This window comes from Hirundo rustica, chromosome 2 (assembly GCF_015227805.2).
Source record: "Hirundo rustica isolate bHirRus1 chromosome 2, bHirRus1.pri.v3, whole genome shotgun sequence".
Taxonomy (NCBI): Eukaryota; Metazoa; Chordata; class Aves; order Passeriformes; family Hirundinidae; genus Hirundo; species Hirundo rustica.
Window position 1 is genome coordinate 67,583,182 of NC_053451.1, and position 27,258 is coordinate 67,610,439.

Below are 27,258 nucleotides of genomic sequence, written 5' to 3' on the forward strand. Positions count from 1 at the left end.
GCTACCTTGTAAATCCCCTTGTCTGGGACACAGTAGGCAAAAGCATGTACTGATTCCTCTGACCCTCTCTTTACTAAAGCTCTGCCTGCTTGGAGCTAAGTTCCAGGTGCTCGCTGGGTCTTGGCTCCACTGGCAACTCAGGAAAGCAAGCAGAAGTGATCATTAGGAAGGTACTGCCAAATTCATGAGTGATCTGTAAAACTACACATCTGTCACTCTCTTTAATCTATAGTAACTACTTTTTCTAGGCTATATTTTTTAACTTAATTGGGATTATTTCTCTGCTGTGTATGCCTCCAGGTCTGCCAGCGCAAAAGTCTTTTGGGAGAAGCATCCTCACCACTAAAGGCTAGAGATTCTGTAAAGGTGGGTAGAATAAGTCTGTCCTGGCTTTTATCAGTTAATTTTTTTGCTAAAGCCGTTTACTGCTTGAGTGCAAGAATATCAAGAACAGTTCTGCCGAAGAATGTGTAAGTGCATGTAAATGTATGTATTTGTATGTACTCATTCATGAAGATGTATAGTGTGTGTAGATGGATATGAAATACATCAATAAGGGAAGGCGACCTAGGCTTATTCCATTTAACACCTGGTTGGAGGTACTGTGCTCAGGTAAATGTGTAGCCAGCACAATGCTGTGGTCAAGGGAGAGCTAAAAAGCCCTTTTAGATCTTCTGTGGGCTGTGACAACCTCCAGAGATGCCTGTTCCAGTGTAAATTGTCTGTAGTGAGAGTTTAGGACACCTTGAGTCCCCATCTGATTACTTTGATTAGATGCCTCACATTGGGGGAAAACAGACATAGAGTATTTATGACAAAAAATAATGCAAAAGGTAGGAATTTTCAAATTGCATGGGGCAACTAAATGTGACTCTGGCTTGCAGTGGGGTGTGCCTGAATGGCTGAGATGCTCTTAAAAATGCCTCTTGAGCAATGTAAGGACCTTCAAAATAAACCATAAGGAGCATACAAATGACAAAGTAATTATGTGAGAACGCATTCCCATATTCTAGGAGCTCCGTTGAAAACCTGATACCCCAACCTCACCCCATCATAAGTTGCTGCCTACTCAAATGTTTAGGGCCTATGAGTGTGTCATTGTGCCCTAATGGGAAATACTGGGTTTGAAGAGAGGGTACCCACTGGCTGGGACAGATGTGCTTGAATGCTCTGGCACATTGTGTCACTGTGCCACTGGAGAGTGGTGGGACATCACAGCTCAGTCCTGTGTTACTCTCCCTTCCTTGGCTGTTTCTTGAGGCTGTGCAGCTGTCCCTGCAGCTTCTGATGGAAAGTGAAGCTGCTGCATCTAATGAGAGAGAGGTGTTGCAGGAAGAATCCTTGCCAAGTGTTCTGCGAAAGGGTGGTGCTACTGTTCTGCATCTTCTTTTGTCTGGAACTGAATGAAGATATGAGAGACAAACGGGAGGACAAAAAGGATAATTTATGTTGGAAAAGATCTTTAAGGTCATTGAGTCCAACTGTTACTCTTCATGAATACTCAGGTAATTCTTACAATTATTATGCGTGTATTCACCTAGTGGGAAAACAGCCCAAAAAGCTGGAAGAAAACAGTATGTTTACTTACCAGACAGCAGAAAATATGGAAGTGTGCTGGACCCAGAGTGCTGCTCCACTTCTAGGTGAGGTTAATGGCAGAGGGAATAAAACTAGCTCAAGGCTTTAAAAACAATCCTCAGCTTTAATTGGCTACTGTCAGGTAGGGGTTGGAACAAGCAGGAACTTCTCTAGGATAGTACAGATCTCTCTTGCTGTGGGGTTTTATCCCTTCCACTGAGGTTCCTGTAGTAGTCAGCAACTGAAAGTTCTTTTGAGAAATTGTTCTTCAAGTAAAGCAGCAACCTGTGTGGAGGGAGGGCTCTCATGCTCCTGCAGAGCTGGAGCGTGAGTAGAGTAGATGTTATTTCTTCTTTCTGTCTTGCTGCTCGTTTGCTAAAACACAGAATAGCCAGAAACACTGGTATAATGTAAGTATTCCTATCATTCTTATCACCATTTTATTATGCTTGTAAATATAGGACATTACCAGATATGTTTATTGTAGGAGCACAAGCATTACAGCTGTGTAACTTGATATTCTGCATTTTTCTGAATTTGTTTGTCTTCTTGTTTTTTGAACACATTTTTTAACTTTTTCTGTATCTGGCTCATCTTCATACTAAGCGTCTTATATTTGTCTGACGGTTCCTTTTTATGGTTTGCTCACTCACCTTTTTGGGTTTCTTAATTCTAGCCTCTTGCTTATGAGTGCATATGCAAGATGCTCTTGCTATTTAAAAACTTGTAAAATCAATAGATACAGCTTGTCTCAATGACTTAATTTTACTTCCTTAATGTGGTTAACTCACTCAATTTTCTGATCCAACAATTTCTGTATAAGCAGAAAAAATAACCCACCACTACACTTAATAAAACAACAGCAACTGAAAGGACTTCTTTTCATCAGAGGAATATTCTGAAACTCGATCTACTTTAAAATTTTCCATACTGAAAGAGCCATTAAAGTGTACACCATTTCTTCTGTAATTTGTCTATCTCTTTTCCTGTTCTTCTTCCTTTTGCCCATCATTTTTTATTTTGTATATTCTGTTCTTATCCATCGAGTGCTCTTTTCCCTTCCTTTGTCCGTCATCTTTCTTTTTAGAGAGGAGGTTATACTGCTACCGTTCTTCCTGTACCTAAAGGTAACTGTTCCTGCTTGCCATCTCCCTCTCTTTGTTTTCCTCTGTTAGTGAAAGAGTTGGAGGACACTCCTCTGCTCTTGTGCAGCTGCGTTCTTTGTTGCATGGCTGATGTGCTTTGTCTGTTCATCTTCTTCCTTCAGGGCAAAAGTTTGTGAGTGCCTAAATCCTTCTGAAAAATCTGCGTATCCTTATGTACTCTAGAGACCACCCCTATACCAGCACACTGGCCTGGACTCAGCCTGGTTCCCAGGAGAAACATAGTGCACGTAAACCGGGTTGCTTCTGGAGGAAGCTAAACCAGAAGCCCCTTTCCCATGGCACAAAAATGTACTCCAAACCCCAAAAAGGTAATAATGGCCTGCAATAATAACTGCTTCCTTCTTTTCCATCTGCTGCTGCACATCACCTGCTCACGCAGACATGGCCTCCAGCACATGGTTAGAAAAAACAAGTCTAAATCTAGTAATTTCAAGGTCCTGCAACCACTCCAAATCCCTTTGAAAAAGAAGTCTCACTGCATGACATAAGACATATGATCCTTTAATACTACTAGGTCAGTATTTGTTGGCTATTTTATGGTTCCCTTTATTCTGCTTAGCTTCTACTTCTTCTCTGAACCACCCTTCCTTATTTTCCAGTTCTTACTCATCACCTCCCAGCTCTGAAGTATTTATCACATCCCCCAATAACGGCTGAGAAAAAGAATCACAACTAAGATATGTTGAGTTCTGAAAGCCGAAACATAAGATATTTCAAGAGTAAATAATTTTGAATTTTAAAGATTAAAAGCGCTTCTCTTCTAGATAGTTCCATTTATTCCTAAGATATTAACCTTTAAATATAAGGCATTATATATCATTTATAAAATGTATTTATTTATATAACAAAGATATCAACCTTCATGCAATGATCTCCAAATTCAGTTAAACTGCCAAAGTAATAATTTCCGGAGCATTAACATTTCAAATTACTAAAGCACACAGTGAAGTGCAGAAGAGTTGAGCAGTTCAGCAGCTTTCTATAGGAAGCCTGTCACAGAAGCAAGAATGTACTGCTAGCCTTCCAGCTTCTTGTCTAGAATCAAAAATACAGCTTCAGACTTCTTTCAGCTGAAAACTGAGCTGTACTGAAATCAAAACAAATGCCACTGTCTTGACAAATACTAGGTAAAAACCAAATCCAGGAAATGCTTTGGAATTAAGCAGCCAAATCTTTGTCACAGAAATTTTAGATGATTATCCAGTAAGGGGTTTCACAACCGTAGAGATCAATGTACTAAGAGGAAAGCCTCTCTTACAACATACTGGTATGGGATTATTTTTGGTGTACGAGTAGTTCTAAATGAGAAAAAAAATGCAAGTTTCAAAAAGGGTTTAATGAATTGTTAGTACATTTAAAATGCTTGCCTCAGGCAGGAAAAAAGATCAAGCAGTTACAGCATAATCTCAAGTCCACTGACCATAAAGAAAGCAAAATGTAAAAGGTATGACTGTTTAAACAAATAGAATGAATTCAGGTCCTTTGCTCTACAGTGTCTAAACATCTTCTAAAAGGATGCAAAAAAACATAATTAATGTGTGTCATCTTAGGCTCAGCCTATCAAACCTCTCCTGGGAGAAATCACATGTGCACTGCAGTGTTTGGGGTATTTGGAGTTTTTTCATTCCTCTTTTTGTTCCTCACATGCATCTGCACATTTATTTATCCTTAGTCATGAGAACATGGATGATTTGATAATGGCCTCAGGGAAAGCCAGAGCAGCAAGATCTAGATGAGTCTAAGCATCATTAAGGAAATAGATGGTCTGCAGCAAGAAATTGAGAAAAGTCAAAAAGGAGAAAAGATAAGCTACAACTCACTTTATCCAAGATGTCTTGCTGTTTAAAAACTAACACACACTATGTGCATCTTCAATTTTCTAAATGACTAGAAAAAAGGATTATATTGGGGAAGACAAAGTTTTTAAGGGTTTACTAACTGCCATAAGGTATAGACCCCAAACGTGCCCCTTTTATTTCAATCACCTCTCACGATAAAAGCAGTTTCCCTTTTTTTTTCCTTAATATTTTAAGGAAATTACAACTTGAGTATCTGGAAATGCAGCTCCAAGCTTCAAAACAGCTTTCCACATATTGCACGAGGAATGCTCTGCCTTCCTCCTGTGCTCTTTCCATTCACAAAGGAACCCGAAGTTCCCACTCTTTGAGATCTACAAATGAACCGAAAAGTACCTAAGTCTCTTGCTGTAACCCCACCACATTCAAACAGGAAACAGCCCCAAAGAGGAATACAAAACTGTAATGTATTTGATAACAACCACCAGGCAACACCTGAGAAGGTCACTTAGGCTTTATTTCATCTTTCAGGCACTGTAGGTAATTTTAAAATAACACAACTGTTAACTGGTTACGGCATCACAGACCCAAACACAAGGAGATATTTACAGTCACCGAACAATATGAAGTTTAATGTCCCTCTCTCCAGAACAGAAGACACTCAAAAAGGAAAGTGGGTAATATAATTAATTACAGGGTGTTAAACTGTACACTCTAACCCTGGAGCCCCACAGGCATTGCCACTCTAACTCTCTCACAGCCACTTCAGCAGGAAGCTCCTACCATTTAGCACTGGAGTTCCCACACACTGTGCCTGGAAAACAGAATTTGGTTTGGAAAAGACAAAGATTACAGCTTTCTGCCCAATTCTGAAGCACAGAAGAGGCAAAAATGTAACCATGTCCACAACTGATTTAATTGCTCTCAATCATGACTTGCACCATCACCACCAAAACATCTTCAAAGATCTTCCCTTCTTCCTATCCTCCCCCCTAAAAAAAAAAAAAAAAACCCCTCACATTTCACTTATAATATCTGTGCTGGGAAACTCTTGAATCACTATGCTTACTTCCCAGGGCTTCCTTTACTGGTATTTCTGTCATCAGACCACCACTCTTTGATTTGGCAAACAGACTGTAACTTTCTCAGCAATGTAGAGGCTCTCAAGATATAGTGCATTTCTGCCCTTAGACTTCAGGGAAAGTAAGAAAAGTCACTTTGAACTTCCAAAAATCAAATCTTGCTCTACTGGCCCATTTTTAAGTTCTAGATCTCTGAGGCCCAACCCAAATAGTTCCTCAATGTATTTTGAAGCTAAATACCTGAATGGAAAGCCCTGGACAGGTAGGTGGCAGCAGCTAAAACCAGAAGTTTATTGTAGAACCTAACAAATTTCACTTAGGAGGGAAAAAAACCCTCTTGTGGGTGTCTGCTACTAAAGACCACTGGCTCATGCTCTCAGAGGCAGCTATCACCTGCTCCAGTCAGGCCAGCAGCACACAGGAACTGTAAATCCGTTCCTTCCCAACAGAGGACAATGTCTAGAGATGGGACAGGGTGCAAGACCCCCACACCATGTGTTGTGCCTGTCCCTCCCCAGCACTATTCCCCATACCCACTTGCACTCACTCATCTCTCAGAGAGATCAGTCCTCTGCAACTGCTGGTTTCTCATCTTCCCTGATCCAAACAACCTCAGCTCTTTGCATTCACACATCCCTTGACTTGTGCCACAGCAACAAGAAAGTAAACCCAGGCTTCTTTCACAAGATGAACTGCTCCATCAAAACCCCGGTGCTGAGGACACAAACGGGAATGGAAGAGAAAGGATGTCTGTCCAATCTCTAAGCATCCCTGACTCCCTCACAGGGCTCTTTCAGGCTGCTGCAAACCCTATGGTCTCAACTCTGGAGTCTACAGACAAAAATTCAAACCCTGAGAACATTAAAAAATGAAACAAAACCAGTACTGTCAGCCAGGATTTTCAGAGGAGACTGGTCATCTCAGGGCTTATGTATCCAACTGGAGAGGTCCTAAAGCGGTTAGATTTTATGCTTGCTATTCCTTTCAAAGCTAGTCTTTAAGGCTGGAAACAAATTGTCAAAAAATCTAAGACTCTTTTGGCTTTCAGAAAGTTTGGGAATCAATGCAGAACAGGACTCTGAACTTTAGTTCTTCCATGCAGGCATTACAAGATTAATTTGTTGTAGTAGATTTAATGGCATCGCAGACTCCTATGTATTTACATTGCTCTGCAATATTGAAGTTTTCCAACCCAGCAGCTTTAGATCTCTATCACAGGGGAGCAAAAGGGAGGGGAAAAAAACCCACAAAAAAACAAAACAAAACACAAAACAAAAAACCCAAAACAAAACCAAAAACCTAAACCAAAGTTGTAGGTACTTCCTGAGTCTGTAAATGCACAAACACAAGAAAGCAGCCAGGAACTGCTCACTGAAATCCAAAGGCAAAACCCAAGCCAGCTACAAAATTCATTTCTTAGCACACAAATTACAATAATCCCTGCTCTTCAGAAGACATCCAGGAATGAGTGGTTTGCACAGTGCTCTACAGTAAACAGCAATCTGGGCAAATTCATCAAATCCAAAGTCCAAAGCTCCCATGGAAAATGTCTTGTTAATGACAGTCTCAATGTGGCAAGCACTCTGGTTCAAGTAATTTTTCTCATCACTAGAGAAGAGATATCAAAGAGGAAGAGAAAGGGGTTCTTATACATGCTGCTTCCCAGAGATTTACCACATGGTAAGTCAAACAAAGAGCCACATAAACAACCTCTATAAGGAAATTTCACATTCACATCACAAGACAGGGGGCCTGGTATCATCACCTCTGCAACCCATTACGACATTTTATGACAATTACCACTAAGTTTATCCAAGTTATCAGGAATCTGGACCACCCATAACCGCAGGTTATTTGTGAATTCTGGGCAAGAGCAAGGTACCGGGTAAAAAGACTCCAATCTAGTTACTCAGTTACAAAATGAGGTGTAGACTAGCCAGATTCCACCTCTTTGTTCCTCCCTTCCCAGCTGGAGGGCTCCTCATAACGCCCAACCCACATGCCATACTAATAATTCAAACCCAGCAGTGACCAAACCAAGCTCAAGTTTTCTTTTTCCTGACTCCTGAAGAAGCAGGTGACACCAGTGAAGTTCGAAACTAACTACATTTTGTCAAGTTTCCCTCTGATGCAGAATGCCAAGAAGCACCAATAAGAACAAAACTATAAACGTACAGCAACTTTCCCTGCACTCTCCCCCCACCCCTTCCCTTCTGCACTGATTTCACGCACTGTGCTTGTGCAATTCATCACAAATAACCTTGTGGCAGGTTAGCAAAGGGTGGCAGGGGCAGGCTGCCCTTGTCCTGACTCCCTGGGAGGGGCAAGCAAAGCCAGGAGAGATGCCTCAGGCACAACAGAAGCAGCACAAGGCACTGAGTTTTGGCAACCAGGTACCCAACCCTAACAAGCATCAAGGCAAGCCCAGCTCAGAGCTACAAAATAGGAGGAATCTCATACAAGTCCCAAACAGAAGTCAGGACTGAACCTGGTACCACGAAGGCTCAGCATCCTTTTAAGCATTCACAGTAACACACTGGAGAAAGATACCCAAGACTTGAAAGAGTAGAGAGATTAACAGGCTGCAGAATGAAAAGCCAACAAAGAAAACAAAACTTCTTTTGAAAGTTGATTTATGCCACCTCTTATATGGAATAATATAGCTGGTTAAAAACAAAATCTGTGCCTCCTTCATGGTAGAGAAACAGATTTGCAGTGGAAAAGCTTGGCCAAAAATTCTCGATTTATCTTTGGCAATTTAAATCATTTTCACATAAACGACATTGAGAAGGCAAAACTGACTGACGCTTTGTTTCACAACACATCAGCCAAAAATCCTGGCCCTTATGCATCATTTGTTATCACAGACACAGACTAGGGAGTTCACATCTGATACTTTATACATAAATATAACCTACCTACATTGCAAAACACATTGAGATAGAGTCAGCCTTGACTGAGGTGTGTAACTTACAGGGATTTCCCTTCCCTTAAGACAGAAAAGCACATCCCATGTACAAAATAAATACTACTGCAGAACTTGAAGTTTGTTTAACAGTTTTGATCTAAATTCCAAGTCAGGCTGCAAGTGACATGTATTTGTGTGGCAGTCAAATGATTAATACATTGTTTCTACAGCTGAGCTAATGCAGCCTATAATTTTCAGAAAGCATTTTAATATAAAAACAAATCCATCTGATTTCTGGAACAGAACAAAACCACTGATAGGAGAGGTCTTTTAATCCAATAAAGTCAGCAGCAGACTGCAATGAGTCCATCTTTTCCACATCTACTGAAACAAACCAGAACTATGGTGGCTGTCCTCTTTCCCCACTCCTCCCACACATCACTGTAATTGGTGTTCTGGAATTATTTGATCTTCAATCCTTTTCTGTCTTACAACAACCAGACAGGTGCAGAACCAGAAAATTTTATTGTTATTAGGAGGCAGAACTCATGTCTCCTTCACATGGTGTCTCCTGCTGGTATCGACGTTTGTTTTTTTTTCACCCGAGCTTTCAGCAGCCATGCCCGCTATTCATAGCGAAAGCCACCGCGGAATCTTTCAAGGCCGCTGGCAGTTGTGGTTACTCGGCTTCTTATAAACATAGCGGCTTCCTGCCAAGGCTCCCTTGCTACATCAGGTTGAATCATGGCATCCCTCACCGCCGTGACCCCTGAACACAGTCATGCCACAACTCTGTCTAGTTCCATTAACTACAGTGCAGTGAGATAGCGCTTCTTTGCCTACCTACAAAACAGCCTGCCTCTTCACTAAGCCAGCCAAGAGGCTGCCAGCACACTCCTTCAGGCTGCCTTCAGTTAATTGCATTTTCATGTTTCAGAAATAACAGTTTTCACTAATTGCCCGCAATATGAACTTCATGGTACACCTTTAAATATGCTGTGGTGGCAAATATGTAATCCTCAAGGTAGTCCCCTATTTGTCATTCACTCTTCTAACTCTGCAGATACAAGAACAGAAAATAAAGCTCTCAGATTAAGTGGACAATAAAGAACAAAACCAACTTCTTTTGAACTAGGTGAAAAAAAAGGTTGAATTAAAAGAACAAGCAGAGCATCTTATTGCTCTTTGGTGATCCTGTAGCGGATACATATATTGCACAGCAGGACATTAAATGTGTTTTCCCATACACTGATAAATTATAAATTATGTGTGTCCTACTTCTGGTAGTACCACTTTTCTTATCACCTCTTCCAGGACTGAGTCAGCTAATAGCAGTCTTACCATTTCTGACCTTTACTTCATCAAAAAAAAATGCCATTCTGCTGTTTAAATTAAGGATTCTACCGGCAGCCCCTAATGGTTAGTTTCACCCACCTTCCCAGCAACTGGGCAATAACAGCAGCTTGACACTGAAACAAACGTATGTGAGGCTGAGACCAGCTTCTCTAGATGACAAATGCTGAGGTGCCCCTTCAACACTTCTAGCTGAGAAGTTTCCATCCCCTTCAGATCACTCCATCTACCAAAATCCTGACAGGGTTGAAACAGTGACACAGTCAGTAAGTAAGAAAAAAATATCTGCTGCTCAGGGAGCAAAGGCAAGAAAAATAAACTCCACCCTCCCTCTCTAGCTTGTTGTGCGTCTGCACCTCCAGCTGCCTTGGCGCACTGTGTCAGTGGATGAAAACAGATGGGCTTGACAACTTCACTGGCCCTCTCAGAGAGGCCAGTTGGCAGAAGCAGCAGTCCTGTTCTGGGTAGAAAAGGTTAGTTTATTATTTCCTGTTCCCCAAGTCTGAATGTTCACTTTCATTTTGACTACATGGGAAAAAAAAGAAAGTATTTCTCTCTTGAACACATCATCTGAAAAATTCACACATCTACCTACTCCTGGTGAGGAAGAAAACTTCACCAGTGTAATCCGGTCATGCAAAAATTCATCTGTTCAAAAACTAAGACAACCTAAAAGCTATGACTGAAGAGATAACCTCTCAAACACAAGCAAGTTTATAGCAATGAAATGTTCCAAGTGCTGCTGATCTAATTCTTTGCACCACTTCAGAGCAAAAGCATTCCTGTCCAGAAAAGCTGGGGACAACCCCAAAACCGACAAGCAAGCCGAAATTTCACATAACTTTAGGGTGCTCTGGAGACGTTGACTAGAAAGAGATGTGAAGAACTACAGGGGCACACCAAAATAGGACAGTTAAGAAAAGCATGCTAGAGTGGAAGCACTCAAAACACCTCTGATGCAACCAGGAGCAGGAAGAGAGGATGTTCAGCCTGCTGAACAGTACAAGACTAATCAGAAGATGATCTAAGTTTAGTACACTTTCTTAAACTTAAACACATATCAGCAAGGTCACCATAAGGACATTTATGGTAAGCTCTGCTCCAACAAGATCATAAATGAGTGGGCAATATTTTACAATCAGTATTTTACATTTCAATGCACAAACTGATGCAGAGTGCAAGTGTCTGTGATCCATCACAACCTCACAGCCCTGCCTCCAGACAGAGCCTGAGGAGCAATGTTGTCACAGCTGGATCCACCCCAACCACCCAAGCTTGCAGAGCTGTGTTTCGGGGGGACCTCAGCATCTCCCTTGTGCACCTCAAGATGCTAAGGAGCAACCTTGAATTGTGTTTACAGGTGAGGTGGCATAGTCAACATGCTTTTTCTTTGGCCCATGACTGCTCCACATCTTTTCAGGATCAGATTACCAAAGATGTGAGTTGTCCATGTAAAACATTAACCCGAGCTCAGGTGTAGTCACGATGCTCTGGCAGCGGTCATGGGTGTCAATACTACAGGAAGTTTTGTAAGGCAAAAACATTTGAACTGAGTATATGTGAGAAATCAACGTTAACTATTCCACTGCCACCGAGGTAATTTTCCCTATCATCTCTCCACTTCAGATACTTCAAAAACATTGCTAAAGCTGCTAGGTCTTGGAGCCTATTATCATTCAAAGTCAAAATTCCCAAGAAGCCTTTGGAAATTTTAACTCATGATTTATGCCCAGAAATAAACGAAAATATGAGAGGTTTGAATAGAAAATTGGCTATGAGAAACCTATGAAATAGGAAGGAACTGGACAAGGAACTGGTTTTAAGAGCAGCTGTGACATTCATGCCAGAAAGTCATCATGACGGCAGCAAGGCAGGGTGTCCTAGTCACCTAAGTCATGGCTGCATAGGCCTTTACTTACCTCCTACTAAAAAGGACCCTTTGCAAGAAGGTGCTCCTAAGGAGACATATCCACTTTTAACAAAACAGCCATTTTTTACCCTAATGCTTTAAGGCTAGCTTGTGAGAGCAGTCCACTGGCTGACTTCTGTGAACACTCTCACAAATTGTACCTTTGCTGTAAATACTTCTGAGAGTTTTGTACTTCAAAAGAAACTAATCTCAGCTGACAGCCCAACAGCATCAGTAGATTTTTCAACCGTAATTACTTGGCAGGTTACTGCAGGTGAGAGCTCCTCACAGTCAGGATGACCAAGGCCCAGAACACAACAGAACTGCTCAGCTGTCTCCAGCCACACAGCACAGGACCACTGAAAGCCCAAGATGAAGCAAACTTCTTACAACACCTAGAAAAAAATTACTAAAAGAACCCTGGAGAGCTGCTAGGAACTGTCCACTAAGGAGTCATTTCACAACTGTCAGGCCCATAAGCCAGAACGGCCAAGCCCCCATTCCAAACTCGCCCTGTGCTCTGAGGAGCACAAAACACGTCCGTCAGCTTTGAAGGAGCCGGGGGGAGGCGACACTGCATCTCAGGGGGTCTCATTCTCAAGCGCAGGACACAGTGCTCTCTCTGTGTGATGAAGGCCAGAAACATCAGCCTCGGGAGAGGCTGTTGGCTCACCTCCTCCTCCAGCTGTGCACTCCAGTCACCCAAAAGCTCTGTGCCAGAGCAGCCCTGCTGCTGCTGGACGCTTCTGTTTACATGTGAATTCTAAGTACTGATCCAGCCACTTCACCATGGTGATCTATCTTCTCCTTGCCACATCAAACAGCCCAGCTGAACACTGGCGACATTGTGCAGTGGAATGGATGGGTTAAGGGATCCCTGAACTCTCCTGGGAAAACCTGGGTTCCTTTTTTTCATCTGAGCTTCAGTGAACCAGCTTGCTGATGCTCCACCCAGAATAACAAACCCACAGGCGAAGCAGCATTAACTTACTGGGTACTTCAAGGAAGCCTAAACACAAATTATCACTTAATCAGTACTCAAAATAGTTGGGGGGAAGGGTCCAGCCACAGAGAAAAATAAGCTATTTAGAAGAACAATGCTCTGGCAATCACCTCACATTCACTGCCCTCGGGAGAAGAAACCTCCCCTTTATGAGCTGCTCTTGGGAATAAAGGAAATTCATTAACTTGCCAAATAAACTTTTCAGAGGGGGGAGAGGAAGATGACAATTTCATGCCTCTTCCCTAGCCAAGACTAAATAGTGAGTGAAAGGAGTGAGGGAATACACCTGATTTGCAAAGACGTAGATCAGAAGTGGGGAAGAAATTAGGAGGAAAAAAAAGAAGAAAAAAAGCAAGTAATTTGTTTTGATTTTTTAATAGCTCCACTAAATCATGGAACAGAAGGACAGGAATTCAGAGAAAAAGGAAAGAGTGACTAATGAGGAAATTTACACATGCTTGTTCACCTCAGAGCCTGACTGAACAGATAATCATCCCTTGCATGTTATGGAAATCAAGTTTTCAAGAAACTACCTTTTACTCAGGCCTTGTAGTGGGGATATATCAAACACCAAAACTATTGCACTCTCTTCGGGTTTTCTTACGCAGTATTTTCTGTATCAGCCTCCCCAACTTTCACCCTCTCAGTCTGCAAGGTGACAGAACTACTGGGCACTTGGAAGAAAATAACCTAGAGAGAACATACAAAATACGTAGAATTTTAATTTTGGGGGGGACAAAGAGAGGGATGAAGACACAGGTCAAGAGTCACTAGTGGAAAGATCTTTAGTACTTCTAGCTAAGGCTCACTCTTCAAGTCAAAATTAAGTAAACACCTAAGAGGTTAGATACTTTCCTGGTGCACGCCACTTGACAACTCTTCCAATGTTTACTAGCACAGAGCAGGGTGAGGGACACCTGCCACCAGCAGCACACCTTCCTGAGTCTGCATAGGAGTAACTGGGGGATTTGGCTTCCACTCATCAAAGCAGAATGCTGCCAAAAACTCAAGGACAATGAAGGGTGATGATGGTGGAAGCTATAAAGAGAAAGGTAAAATACGGGACTTAAGTATTTCCATTTCTCTACAGCATGGCAGAGGAACTTTTGACTAGAAGAGGGAGGAACTAGGCTGATGGGCAACAAACTACCATGAATTGCTGCAGCACTATTAACTAACTGCATTCAATTCATCTCTGGCTCATTTCCATCATGTTTTATCAACTTGTTCAAAGAAAGCATTAAAACCTCTTTAGTACCTTGCTACATTTGTTACTGCTGAGCAAACAATCGTCAAGTAAGAATCTATCTGGCACAGCCTGCTCATGCCTCAACAGCGGAGGTCATGATCTGGAAAAGTCTGACCTTGAATTTATCTGAGTTTCTAACTTAAACTGAAGTTACCCACGTGTAAGACCACTGAATGGCAAAGAAAAATGGAGGTTGCTGCATCAGAGATGCAGCAGAGTCCCACCTACTCCAGAATGTTTTTTACTTCTGAAACTATACAAGAAATATTAGGAATTTATTTGCCCCATTTTTTAAGTCATGTATTTGAAAAACAAAGTTACAATCAATGAAAATATTAGTGATTTCTAAAATACATGCTGGCCCTAGTATGTTCAACGCTTCCTCCTCTCTCTGACCACTCTCTTCCACAAAGATGCGTGAAAGTACCAAATCCTGTTCTGGGCTCCTTAAAGAAATTCTTTGTAAAGTTTTCTCTAAAAACAGTCCACAACCGACTTTCTTTTTCACTTCCAACATAGCAGGATTCAATGTCAGTGCCCCAGCTGCTGCATGAATCAGAGGTGAAGGAGTGAGCTTTGAAGCCTGGCCATGCAAAGGCCGTCCCACGTATGCAGGAAGCTCCAGCACACAAAGCACCAACACCACAGAACCACAGGGACCAAACCATTACAGCACATCACAGAAAATGCCTCGCCTGAGAAACCGGCCCTGGGCAAGTCAGTCTTGCCTGTACACACAGTAATGCACAAAAAACAAAAAAACAACCACCAAACAACAACCAAGCACTCAGCCTCTTATGGTATTTTCAGCCAGAAATGACATGAAGCGTCATTTTAATGTCGTTTTTACATTTCTTGTTCAGCTATACATATCATGGCGTAAGAGTTAAGCACCATGTCAGTAGCTAGTGTCACTTGATAGCTTACTAAAGCTTTGTTAAGCATTAGGATTTGCATGCTATTATCAGCAACTGTCATAAACTTCCCAGACTTCTGCAAAAACCTCCCAGCTGCCATTAAATTGTTAGCACTGCCTTTTGCCCACCCCCTTTCTTTTTTTATCGAAGTGCTGACCACACAGCACCACGTTTCACCTTCCTTATTCTCACAGCTCACACAGCAGTGCTGTGCTGGTAAGCCTCTTTTCCACCCGAAACCCTCTTTTCCTGTGCACAGGGCTGCAAGCCCAGCAGGACCAGTCCTGCCTGCAAGCACACTCCCCATGCACAGAGCAGGCTTGTGATCCAGAATGAAAGGCGTTCCAAGAGCACAGCAGCTGCCACAGGCTGAGGTGCACTCCGCTAAGGGCAGCAAAGCCCTTACTTAACTCTGTGCCTCTGGTCTCCCGTCACCAAACGCTGGCAGTCTTAAGTCTTTCTCTCAACTTTTACTGGTGAGTGTGGGTTGACAGGTTGCTGGAGTGGGGGAGCAGTTTTGAGCACCCATCACGAAGCCCAGCTTCAGATTAAGTCTGTATCCAGGAGAACTCAAAGTCTCCAAAAGAAGGCACAGTAAAGACACAGATCAGAAGATACCCAACACATAGTAAGGAACAAAGTTGTCTCCTTGACAAATAAAAATTTTGAGCAAATATGACAGATGAGAATGCATGTATCCTTCAGTCTGAATTGGCCTGAATGTCAACCAGCTAGGTAGAATAGAAGGAAAATGAATGGCAATAACAAGGACAAGACATGGTGGGATTGGGGTGGGGGGGACAGGGGTAACCAAACCAACCAACCAACCTCAACCATAAAGGGTTGCAAATGGTTTTAAAAGCTAAGGGAAAAGTAATATTGATGCCATCTTGGGTAGGTTTGATGCAAGGAGCTGCTTTCTAAGCAGAGAGGAAAAACAAGAGGAGGTCAAGAAGAGCAAAGAGACAGTGAGAGCAGTGAACCATCACTGCTATGAATGAGCTCCTTTGCTGCGCAAGCACCAGTTGTACTGAAATAACAAACACTCAGAAAAGAACAAGGCAGTTCATGTACGACACAGCATCAATCAAATAAAGAATGGCTGAAACACACAGAAAAAAAATCCATATCTACATATAGAAGTGTAATATCTATATAACACATTTTAATATATATACAAACACTATGTATTGCATTTTGCAGCCACAAGAAGGATTCATCCACATTCCAAACTTTCAGCACAATGCTGATGTGCTAAAACCTGGGTTGTTTTTCTACTTGTTTCGACTTGTGGCTTTTTTTTTTTTTTTTAATGAGAAGTATCACCTCATTGCTCTCCTGTGTGTCTGCTTGTGTCCATCTATTCCCTGGCATCTTACTCAAAAGACTCAAAAATTCCTTTGTGGAATGCTTATCATAAGAGGATCCTGACCTATGACCTGTCTTGTACTAATAAAACAAATAAATTATTTGAAAATGAAACATTTATGACACATTTATAGATAAAATTCTCTGAGTGAACAAGAAAAGCACAGCTCAACTCTGTGATGAGGCAGAACCACTGATTAACATAACTGACTAGCTTTTCTATTCTCAAAGCAAATTACACAATTTACAGTCACTGAGTCTTTGGATAGACCCAGATGAGGAGATCAGCTTCTCTTCGAAGGGACCACCCATGTACTCTGTGTTATTCTTCATGGCCTTCTGATCAGGCACTACTGTTGGTAAAATTGAAGTGTGCTTTGAGTACTGATTTAATTACAAAAAATCCCATACAAAAGATCTTGGCAAACAGGTTGATTATAGTATTCATACACTTTCTGAAAGACTTACTGAAGAGGAATAATCCATTTGGATGCACTGTAACTCTGATATAATTCAGTATGAAGACAAAAAATAGTTTTTAAACTTTACTTTTCTAATTTCAGTTTAACAGACTTCTGATGCACTAAACACAAATAGGGTTATATGTGTTCATATAGTTGGTAGCTGAAGAGAAAGATCAAAATCATTCTTCTGCCCTTCGTTCTAGTAGAAACACTGACAGAAATCCCACACTATCCAAAACCGGCCTCTCCAAGATTTCAGCTCCTTTTCACTTCTATGCTACGATTCACAAGTGCTAAAACCTGAATCGCATTTTCATCTGTCTGAAGCCATTATCCTGGTAAAATCTGTAAACCTTTAAAGTGACACAATGTGAAGAACATCTCATACCATTCACAATATGTACTGACGAAAATGACTGCCACACTTCTTGAGAAAAGGGCAGTTACTATCTTCTTTGTGTTGATATTAAACCAAGTTTTATGCATGTGAACACAAAAGCAAATGATGCAAAGGTAATAATTTCTTTAGTTGCCTCTCAGTACCTCCTAAATGTGGAAGGGTAATAACTGTCTCTAGTTACTTACTCATGCAAGAACTTTTAAGGAGAGCCATCTATTAAGAATACTTCTCATTAGCCTCCTATGCTTATTTATAAATACATACAAACTCCCCATTTTTCAAAGTTCCAATATGAAAACTAATACCAGAATCTGTACTGTTTCAAAAGCAGAGGCACTTTTTCAGTACCCAACTACAGATACCCTATGGGTAAATTTTCAGGCTCATTTTAGCACTTCAGTAAATGCACTGAAACTCTGCCCCTCTAGTCCTCACCCACACTGTCTCAATCCAGTCTAACACAACCCTCAGTTTTAGTAGCTTTACAAAACTCACCTCCCCCAAGTATTATCATCAATATTTAAATAAGAGAAAAATGAACACTGATACCATTTCCAGAGTAACACAACCTGTACCAGGGATTGAAAGGGAAAGCCCTTGCCTACACTCTCACATTCCCCAGTCTTTATCTTCCTCTGTACAGTAGAGAAGTTAGCCACTGGGAAGAGAATTGAGAAGGCTGTTGCCCAATTACCTGATTAGACTTCAAAGCCCAAACAGTAAAAGACAGCATAACAACCCCACAAAAAAGGTGGAAATTATACACACAGAGATTAATTAAGAGGGAACAGCTGGCAACAACTGGAGGAACTTTTAAGTGCTATGAAGAATGAACAGGCAAGCTTGAATTAATAGCTTCTTCTACGTATTATGCTTGGACAAGATGAACAAGGCTGAGCTCCTGTATTTTCACAATGAAGTTAGCTGTATTCTTAGACAGGGAAATGAAAGTAGACAATGCAGTAGTCTGTATTTAATCGTTTTAGTATCACCTGCATGTGAATGGAGGTCTTTATTTATCCACTGTGCTTTCATTATGAAAAGGAGGCAAACAGCAGCTCAAATTGTCAAGAATTAAAAAGAAAAAAAATTAAGCTTCTTTTTAACTTGAAGCCCAAACAAATGAAAAAAAAAAAAAAATCTGCATGAAGGAAAGTTACCTTAAGTATCTATGAAAAGTTAGCAAAGAAATCCCCAGATTATCTACCAATTACAGGATTTTTCACTATTGGAAATCCAAACATTATAATGAAACTATGAAGGAATACTTCAGTTTAGCTATAGTGACATCCAGGACACACCGAAGTAACACCCCAAGCAAAATGCTGCTAGTGACAGAACTGAATGTGAAACTCCACTGTGAAATTTGCTGCTGCTTGCAAATTAAAAAAAAAAAAACCAACTTTTCAAAAGCATAGTTGTTTCAAAAAAATCCCTCAGTGGCCATTTTAGATTTTGACATGAAGTGGTTTATTTCCCTTAATAGATACTCCTCTATCTACAGTGCAAACAGTGAAAACTTCACTCTTTAAGCTTTTAGTAAAACCAAGGTTAACACACTTTTTTTTCCCTCTATGCCACAGTCTTTGTATATTTGTAGAGCATCTCAGCTACAGCTGAGATGAACCTCTACTTCAGAGAGGTGTGCTCTTCAGTCCCCTGCAAGGATGAAGCTTCTGCTAATGAGTGGAAAGTGAGATAGTCAGAAAAGAGCCAGATGCTGTGCAGGTGCACAACTCTAGGCAAAGCGCTGCTCTTACAACCAAACAACCTGGATGTACCCCTGCAAAGGCAAAGGCTCTTCAGCTGGGAATTACAAAGCCCAGCAATGCGTATTTTCAATAATCCCTGTTCACCAATGCAGTTGGCACCCTAGCACTTTGAGCACAGCACTTCCAGTAGTTTAACACTTCTGAGCAGCACAATCTTATTCCCTCATTCTGTGCAATTCGGTAAGTGAATCTGGGTCTTGCTGCCCTTCCTTTGTTATCATCCCTTATTCGCCCAAATGGCATATTGGCAAGTGGGAATCCAACCGGTTCTTAGATTCACCAGGAAGATACCGTGGTCCACTCTACCTCCCACTGCCCCCTTACCAAAAGCTACCTCCAGCAGCTCCCCTCTCAATTGCTCACCTTGATCCCGAAATCTACCCTCTACTCCTCAATTACTGACTCATTTCAGAAAAACAAAACACCTTTTCTTTTGTTTACAAAAACTCAGTAAGAAGCAGATGCTCCGTCCTCTCCACTCCCATCTCTATCTCACCCCACCAAACATAGAAAAATACTCATAATGCTCCAATTAGGAGTATATGCTTAAGTCCTGTCCACAAAGTCTCAACATTCATTAGTGTGGGACCACCACCATGACTAAGTGAGGTGCACCACAGTGTATGAACTGCCCTATGTGTTGCAATGTTATTTTCTGGACAACATGCTCATTTGTACATTCTACAGTATTTCACAACACCTATAATGTTTCAATTCAAAAAAGCTAGCCAAGTAAACACATATCCCCACTTTGCACAGACATGCTTCTGCAGTTTGCTAACTAAAGAGGGTGTCTGGCAGTATCTCAGATTTGGGGCTGGTTTAAGAGTACACTAAAACTGGGCTCTTTTAACTTGCCATTTAACAATTGAATCATTCTCTCTTAAACCTAGTAATTTTTATTCTCCCAGTAACTTTACTATTTACCTATACCCAGTTCAGTATATTGCTGTTTGGTGAATGTATTTTCAAGTCATACAGATCTGAGCCACAAGTCCAGAATAATTAGTTCCTTTCAGTCAGCAAGAATGACTCTTTAAGCTTTGCCAATTCTACCATTCTTTTCCTCGTCCTTTCCACTTCTCAGAGGAAGCCATCTGCCACTGGCTCAAGCCTCACACTCAGCAATGACAGCTTGGTGACAGACACAGAATGGAAGACATGAAACGGCCCTTTCTGATTCAAAGGACTTGGCATCTCCAACTTACCTCCACACTAGCGCTTCTCATCACTAGGATAATAGAATGGCTCAGAATGGAAGGGTCTTTGAAGATCAGCTAGTTCCAAACCCTCCCTGCCACAGTCAGGGACACTTTTCATTAAACCAGGTTGCTCAAAGCACCATCCAACCTGGCCTTGAACTTCAAATGGTGATTTCAGCTTCAATATGAAAAATATCTTCTCATGGAACTCAAAACAGAAGTCTCCATCTTCCTCTAGCAGAAACAGCTCTCTTTCTTTCTTTTGTAATCAGGTTATAGATAACATGAGTGCTCTGTCCAGAAAGCTTTAACACCTTGTAGCTCTCATGCCTGGCAAGACAACTGGCTGATAGTCAGAGATTCACACATGTTACAGACTGAAGGTAAGCAAGAAGGAGATACTTTCTACTTGAACTGATTTCTCTTTATGTGTGCCTAATGTAATCTCTCACTTCTTTCATCACCTTATTCACAAAAGTCAGTTCAACCTAGAGTGAGAGTCGATGTATCTGAAGACTGAAACTGATGCTGGGTTGGAGCTGCTTTAGAGCAATCACAAGGGTGAGAGGTGCTCTGAGCCTCCAGTATCATACAAGCAACAGGTAAATAAATATCACAGAACTAACTGTTTCTAAATCTACCAGTACATGCTAAAAACAGCTAGGATTCTAAAACTAAAAATAATATCAATATTCTGTCAGAAAAACAGTAAATATATGAAGTTCCCTTGATGTTTCTACAGGAGTGAGTTTTTGTAACTAACAATTTAGTGGCGATGCCCTAGAAATTCAGTAAAACCAATAGGTCTAGGGGTGGTTTGTTTTTTTCCCCAGCTTCTCTCTTAGAGGCTGCATACCTTATATGGCTACTATTCTAATCACTTCAAATGAGTGATATTTGGAACACACTCATCATATTATGAAAAAAAAAATAATAAAAGCAATATCACACTGCCATCTCATATACTTTTATCTTCTACTTTTGTACTCTAAGAATTCTCTGTACATCTTCACTGCAGTTATTCCTTCATCCTTCTAAGTTTGTGTGTTCTCTCCAGATTCCTCTGGAGGCATTAATCTTACAATCAATCCTGCCATATGAAATTCAGTTGGTATTGGCACAATGGCTTCACATGAAAACAATCCTAATTTTAGCAGAATTCTTATGCTGTAAACCCTTGTTCCCATCTTGACTGACTTGCAGTAATCCATGTAGCTTATCCGGTTACACAAAGAACTAGAGTTCATTTGATATCGTTATCTTCCTATGTTTGCCATCCTAAGCCTTCATACTCAATTTTTGAGGCATGGTTATGATCTTCAATGAACAATTCTGTATACCTGTTCTGACTTCAGGCATACACAACCCTACCTTCTGCTCTGATTATCTGCGGACTTTAAAAATAACCAAGCAAAAAAACAACCCACTCTAAGACTCAAGTGCTGCCCTTTCTCAGTCTTCCTTCTGCAAACACCAAGACGACTTTTTTCCAGTTTACTGACCTCCCCTTCAGCTTACAGCTTCAGCACACGAATTACCAACAAGAAGTCTCCATTGTTTTCTGGGATTTTGCAACATTGCCATTTTCCACTTTTCTGTATTTTTTCTGCATATGAACTTCCTTTCCACAGGTCCCTAATTCCCTCCCCCCCGTTCATTAATCTTTCTGCCTCCTCACAGCCATTTCCACTGTAATCCATAGCCATTGCATGGGGTAAATCAAGAGCAAGCTGCCCTCATGAGCTAGAACCACTGAAAAACAATATAGATGATTCCTTCCTTAGCATCCACAGAGACAAACAGCTTTGTAGCCTTCAGGATATTAGATACTATTTACAGAACTACTGGGCAAAGCATTTCTGCTTAGTTCAACTGGCTTGATGAGGAAAGTAGCACCACTTGGCCCATGCAGGGAGGTTTCTGTGGCGTCCTATTTGCCCTCAGTCCTTTGTCTCACAAGACATACAGCTCACAGGCACAGCCATCTTATCTGATACACCAACCTACAGGTTTCAGCAGTCCTTGTCTGCCCACTCCACCAACGCCTCTGCATATTGAGGACCTGATCCTTACCTGTCTGTATCCCACTTCCTACTTCCAGGGTAAAATCTTCCTGCAACCCCAGCCGAAGGCTGACCCAGGCTCATCCAGCCTTAATTAACATAGGCCACCCACCATAAACACCTTTATAATCCCCAGGCAACGCACAGCTCATAAGGAGTAATGATATTTTGTATAAAACGTAGAAGACATCTTGGGGGAAAAGAATCCAAGGGCCTGAGACACAAAGTCTTACCCTGGTCTAAAACAGAAGCACAGACCTGCATGTTCATATTCTTCAAAGTACATTACCTTTTCATCCTAATACATCATACCTTCTTAAAAACTGTGCCTTGCCACCTCCTCATGGCCATAAAACTACTAGCACTACAACCAGCAGACAAACGCATGGCTTTCCTGCAGAAAAACCCAAGATGTGACCTCATCTCTGCTCTAGGGGTATTCTCCTCTAGATTAAGAGCACAGGGAATACCAGGCTTTTCCACTCTTAACTTTGAGAATGCCTTCAGCCACCTGGTTGCTCCTGCACAGCCATAGCTATTTTGGGAGATTAACTGGGAAAATTATGCAAGTTAAGAATAACTCAATGAACTGGAGAAGTCTGGGCAATTTCTTGATCCATTCCAGTCTGCTGACAACAGAAGCTAAGCGACAGAGGGACACACACCACAGGAGATGGTGGTACCTGGAACTATATAAGCCAGTACTGACACTAGAAGCAAAAATTAATCCACAGCTAGCAGAACCTCAGTTAGACTGAACCATGACCTGCTCCTCACTAATGAGTGCACAGATGCAATCTTTACCTAGCAGTCAGTACTCACAACATGTATACAACACTCAGCTGTACACTTCTTTCATATTGGTGCCCCTTTCTATCCCCCAGCATGAATCTAACACCAATTTCAAGATAACCTAACACTTGAGCTCCAGGGATAAAGCAGTTTTCATTTCAAAAAATTTAACAAGGCCAGCAAGACCAAATTATGACCAGCAGTGTTTAAAAGTAAGCGTATATGAAAATTCCCATAGAATAAAAGTAAGTTATCCAAAAAATGTAATTTACTTAAGCTTATCACACCAACCCTTGCATGAACATAACAAGGAGCATTCAAAATACCTTCCACTGAGTTTTAAAACATTTACAAGACATGAATGATAATTTAGTGTCTAAACTTCACCAAGAAGAAAGTATCCCAGGTTGCACTCCACCCATGGTAAGGCACTGACTCTTAAGTGCATCAACATTTTCATTTTGTCTGGAGTTGAGCTGTTTAACACAGGTGAAACTGGAGCCAGGGTTCCCAGTTCAGTATCCCTTTTCCAGTAAAACTCCGATTCTTTCCAGTCCTCCAGCATTCAGAATTGGCTATTACACCAAGAAACACAGAATTATTATAAATGTCATTTCATGGACATGCAGTGACTTTCAACACGGCCAGAACTCTTTCGAGATATTAATTTAAAAGCCTGAACCAACAGTTTAGGATTACCTCTAAGCTGCAGCTTTCTGAAGTCAATATTTGTAAATCATGTTTCATGTTTCCAAGGAAACCAAGTGGGTAATACCTCTTGCAAACAGCCTCCTTCGATACACTTTTCACGGCTACAAGGCTCACAGAAGTTATTCTCAGTCTGACAAAGAAGTTACACTTTTTCTTATATCTTCCAAAAAAAATATCAGCATGCAAAGACAACCAAAGTAATGTACACAGCAAGCACCTACAGAAATCTCTGTGGAACCTGCCATTTGAAGCACACATCTTTTGTGTGCACATTGTATTTCTCAGTTTTTGTATGTATTTCTCCCAATGGTAGACCTAAAAGTGTCCTGAATAAACAGCATTACATTCACTTTGCATGTGTAAAAATGAGACACTTATTAAATGACTTCCAAATTATCAGTCAGTACATCACTTCCAGTGTGTACCTCACCACTCTCTCTAAAAACATTATTATCCATCTCAGAGTAAAGTTCAAATGTTAATGAAGATAGAAATCAAATCTAGGAATAGTGTAGCATGTTGTAACTGAATGCTGCTTACTTGATCTTTTCTCTACTATTTTTCTTATTTGATAGATATTTACAAGTTTTTAAGGCATGACTGCTCACTGCATCCTGCAGACATAAAATAAATGGTGAGTTGCACAAAATATACTCAAAGTAATTTTGTTGATGGGATCTTTGGAAGGAGCAAGATTATTAACTAAGTAGCAATAACATAAAATCTCCACCTGAAGAAGAAAGGAGGAAAAAGTAAAGTCTTAAACAGGAATAACAAATTTATGAATTCTACTTTGATAAATGTGAAGACTTAAAACTTTAAAACAAAATGCCTGCAACAGTATTCTTGTGCTCTTGCACACTGAAGGCAGATCAAAGCAACACAGAAATTCATTCTCCTGTCTGTTAGAATTTCTCTAAGACTTTTGCTTCCAAATAGCCAGGTAATGTGGTTTTAAATTATATATTTAGAGAGCAAGTTGTGTCCAAACATTCTTGCTGAAAAACAAAGATTCTGAAGCTTCACCAAAAGAATAGACTAGAAAAATATGTATCACACCCTCTCATCTGCTCACATCTACCTACAAGACACCTCCAGCAACTGTTTTAATACACAAAACATACCCAGAGCTCAAGATGCTGCAGTTTGTTTACTCAAAGAAACTCAACACTGCTTAAGACATGAATGCTTTTTGGTGGCTCAGGGTAACCAAAGAAACACCGGCCCTTTGAGACCCTCCTCTGGATATAATACACATCGAGCCAAACTCACGGACTTCGGCTGTAGCAATTCACTGCATCCAGCACAAATCTGCAACTTACAAAGACACGTATTCAAGAACCGCACACAAAATAAAACCCAAAACCTCAAAGGAGCAGCCAAAAGACTTCTGACATTAAAACGGAGTTCTAACAACAAAAATTAATCCATTGCAACAGAATCACTTAACGCATATACCAGGCATTACACTAGATATGTAAACTTCTTTGGCAAGAAGTGAAAATCACTTTCTGTCTTGCAGTAAATCTCAAAGTTGTCTGCAGAATAAAAAATGCCATTTTACAGCTCATGATTGAGATGATAGTAATGGACAAGATGTTCAAGGGATAATAACCAGTGCTGCAATAAGAGAAGTCCATGTTGCATGATAAGTATATTCAGCAGCAAGTTGTTTTCGAACTTATTTAAGTCAACACTGAGCAACAAAGGGGTGTCTTTTGCCACCATTTACTTGTGAAACACACACTTACACTTTTCTTGGACCATTTATGTCCTCCCCATACCCCTCAATTTAGTAGTTTCTTTCCCCTGCATCCTGCCTTCATCCCAGAGAAGGGCAACGTACACAGAATCTGAGAGCACAACTGGGAAACAGATGGGAAAGAACAGAAATACTTTCCCAAGATCCTGGAGGCAGAACAAACACGAGAACACACAGAAAATGCAGACCACACTCAAACTGCAAGAAGAGGAAAGGACCCCTGGGACTCTCCTGCTAGATTGCAAGTGAAGTCATGGTCACCTCAAACCTCAGCTGGCCCACTTACAGAAGAGCAGGACACAAAAAGCATCTGACACCCTGACCTAAGTGAAAGAAATGGAGTCACTTTCCATGTAGCAACTACAAGCTTTTCCAAAGGCAATACAAGACACCAGCACTGAGCCACCACACGCAGCTCCAGCTGCCTATGGCACCAACCCAGAAACCAAGGGGTTACTGCTTCACCACACTGTTTTCAAGAACTGCAGCAATAAATCCTCAGCAGAAATTCAGGGCTCCAGAGACCTATAACATGCTATGTCATCTATAACATGAAAATGTAAATTAAGGTATGACTGGTTTTTACATTTAGATTGCAATAGAAACTACTTTTGCATAAAAAAAAAAAAAAAAAAAAAAAAAAAAAAAAAAAAAAAAACACTCAAAAGTAAAAACAGATACAGGGGCTAACAGTCATTGCACAGAGAAAGCAAGAGCAATATTACTGGTGAAGAACAAGAAACAAAACCTAAACATTCCAACTGAATAAAAAAAAATAAATCAGTACTAGCCTTTCCAGCTAAAATATTTTAAGCTAATGACCACAAATGCTTTAGGCTCACATTTCTTCTCTGCCATGCAAAGCACTGTACTCACATGACAAAGTCCAAAATTTTGTGTTGAGATGCTCATGAGTTTCATTCAGGAGCCTTGCACATCACTGCCAGATAGTACGGGGCCATTTCTTAATAAATTGGTGTTTCCTAAAGAACATAAAGATCACAAACAGTAGCAAGCTCAATGGAGGAAAGTGAAAGCATCCCACTGGAAGCCTCAAGAGACACTGCACTGAAGAACAGTCCGTCAAAGGAGGAGGAACCGGAGCAAATGCTGGGACTAACAAGCCACCAAAACTCAAACTTATGCTTATCTGGATCTTATGAAGGTGGTATCTTTCCTCACAGGCCATTCTGTTTTGCAGTAGCAGTGTATGAGGTGATTGTAAAATTAGCTTTGTAATGTATTTAATTTTCCTTTTTTAAAACACAGATAACTAAAAACCCATTTGGACTTCTCTCAGGAGCATAAAGAGATATTCTTTCATCAGAGAGTCTCCATCACACTGAGATGCATTTCTAGTGCTCTTTACCTGGTTCATTTTGCTCTCACGCACCTTGAAGCACTAATAAAGCCTTTCCTCTGACCTCCACTTTCCAGTTTTCTAACTTGTTCCACAAGGCTAGACTGCACAATGGTCCTTGTTTCCAGCCCTGATCCTTCTCACAGGATCTGCACTAGTTACGTCAACTCGCAGAAAGAAAGCAACACAGCCAACAAGCTTCCGTCTCCCTCTTTGAGGAAGAAGCAAATTACCTTTCCAACTGCACTGTTTTTTGATAGCTCTGGGTCCTACATCATTTTGCCTGGCTCTGTGACAAATACAAGTAGAAAGGAAGTTAACACACTGAATGAAACTACACAATAAAAAAACTGGCAAGCAAAAAAATCTTGCTTTGGTCTTTAGTTGCTATTTCAAGAAGTTA

General features: G+C 40.9%; 1 protein-coding gene across 6 annotated transcripts in view; it reads right to left on the bottom strand.

The window, feature by feature from the left end:
• The window catches only part of KLF12 (KLF transcription factor 12), a 242,837-nt gene that overhangs the window by 203,248 nt on the left and 12,331 nt on the right, over positions 1 to 27,258 (bottom strand). For 5 of the 6 annotated variants that reach the window (XR_009207538.1, XM_058419259.1, XM_040054936.2 and 2 more), the window contains exon 2: positions 26,372 to 26,478. The exons of the other annotated variant lie outside the window; for it this stretch is intronic. The gene's annotated coding sequence lies outside the window, so the exon portion shown is untranslated. The remainder of the gene's footprint in view (positions 1 to 26,371; positions 26,479 to 27,258) is intronic. 6 annotated transcript variants of the gene reach the window in all.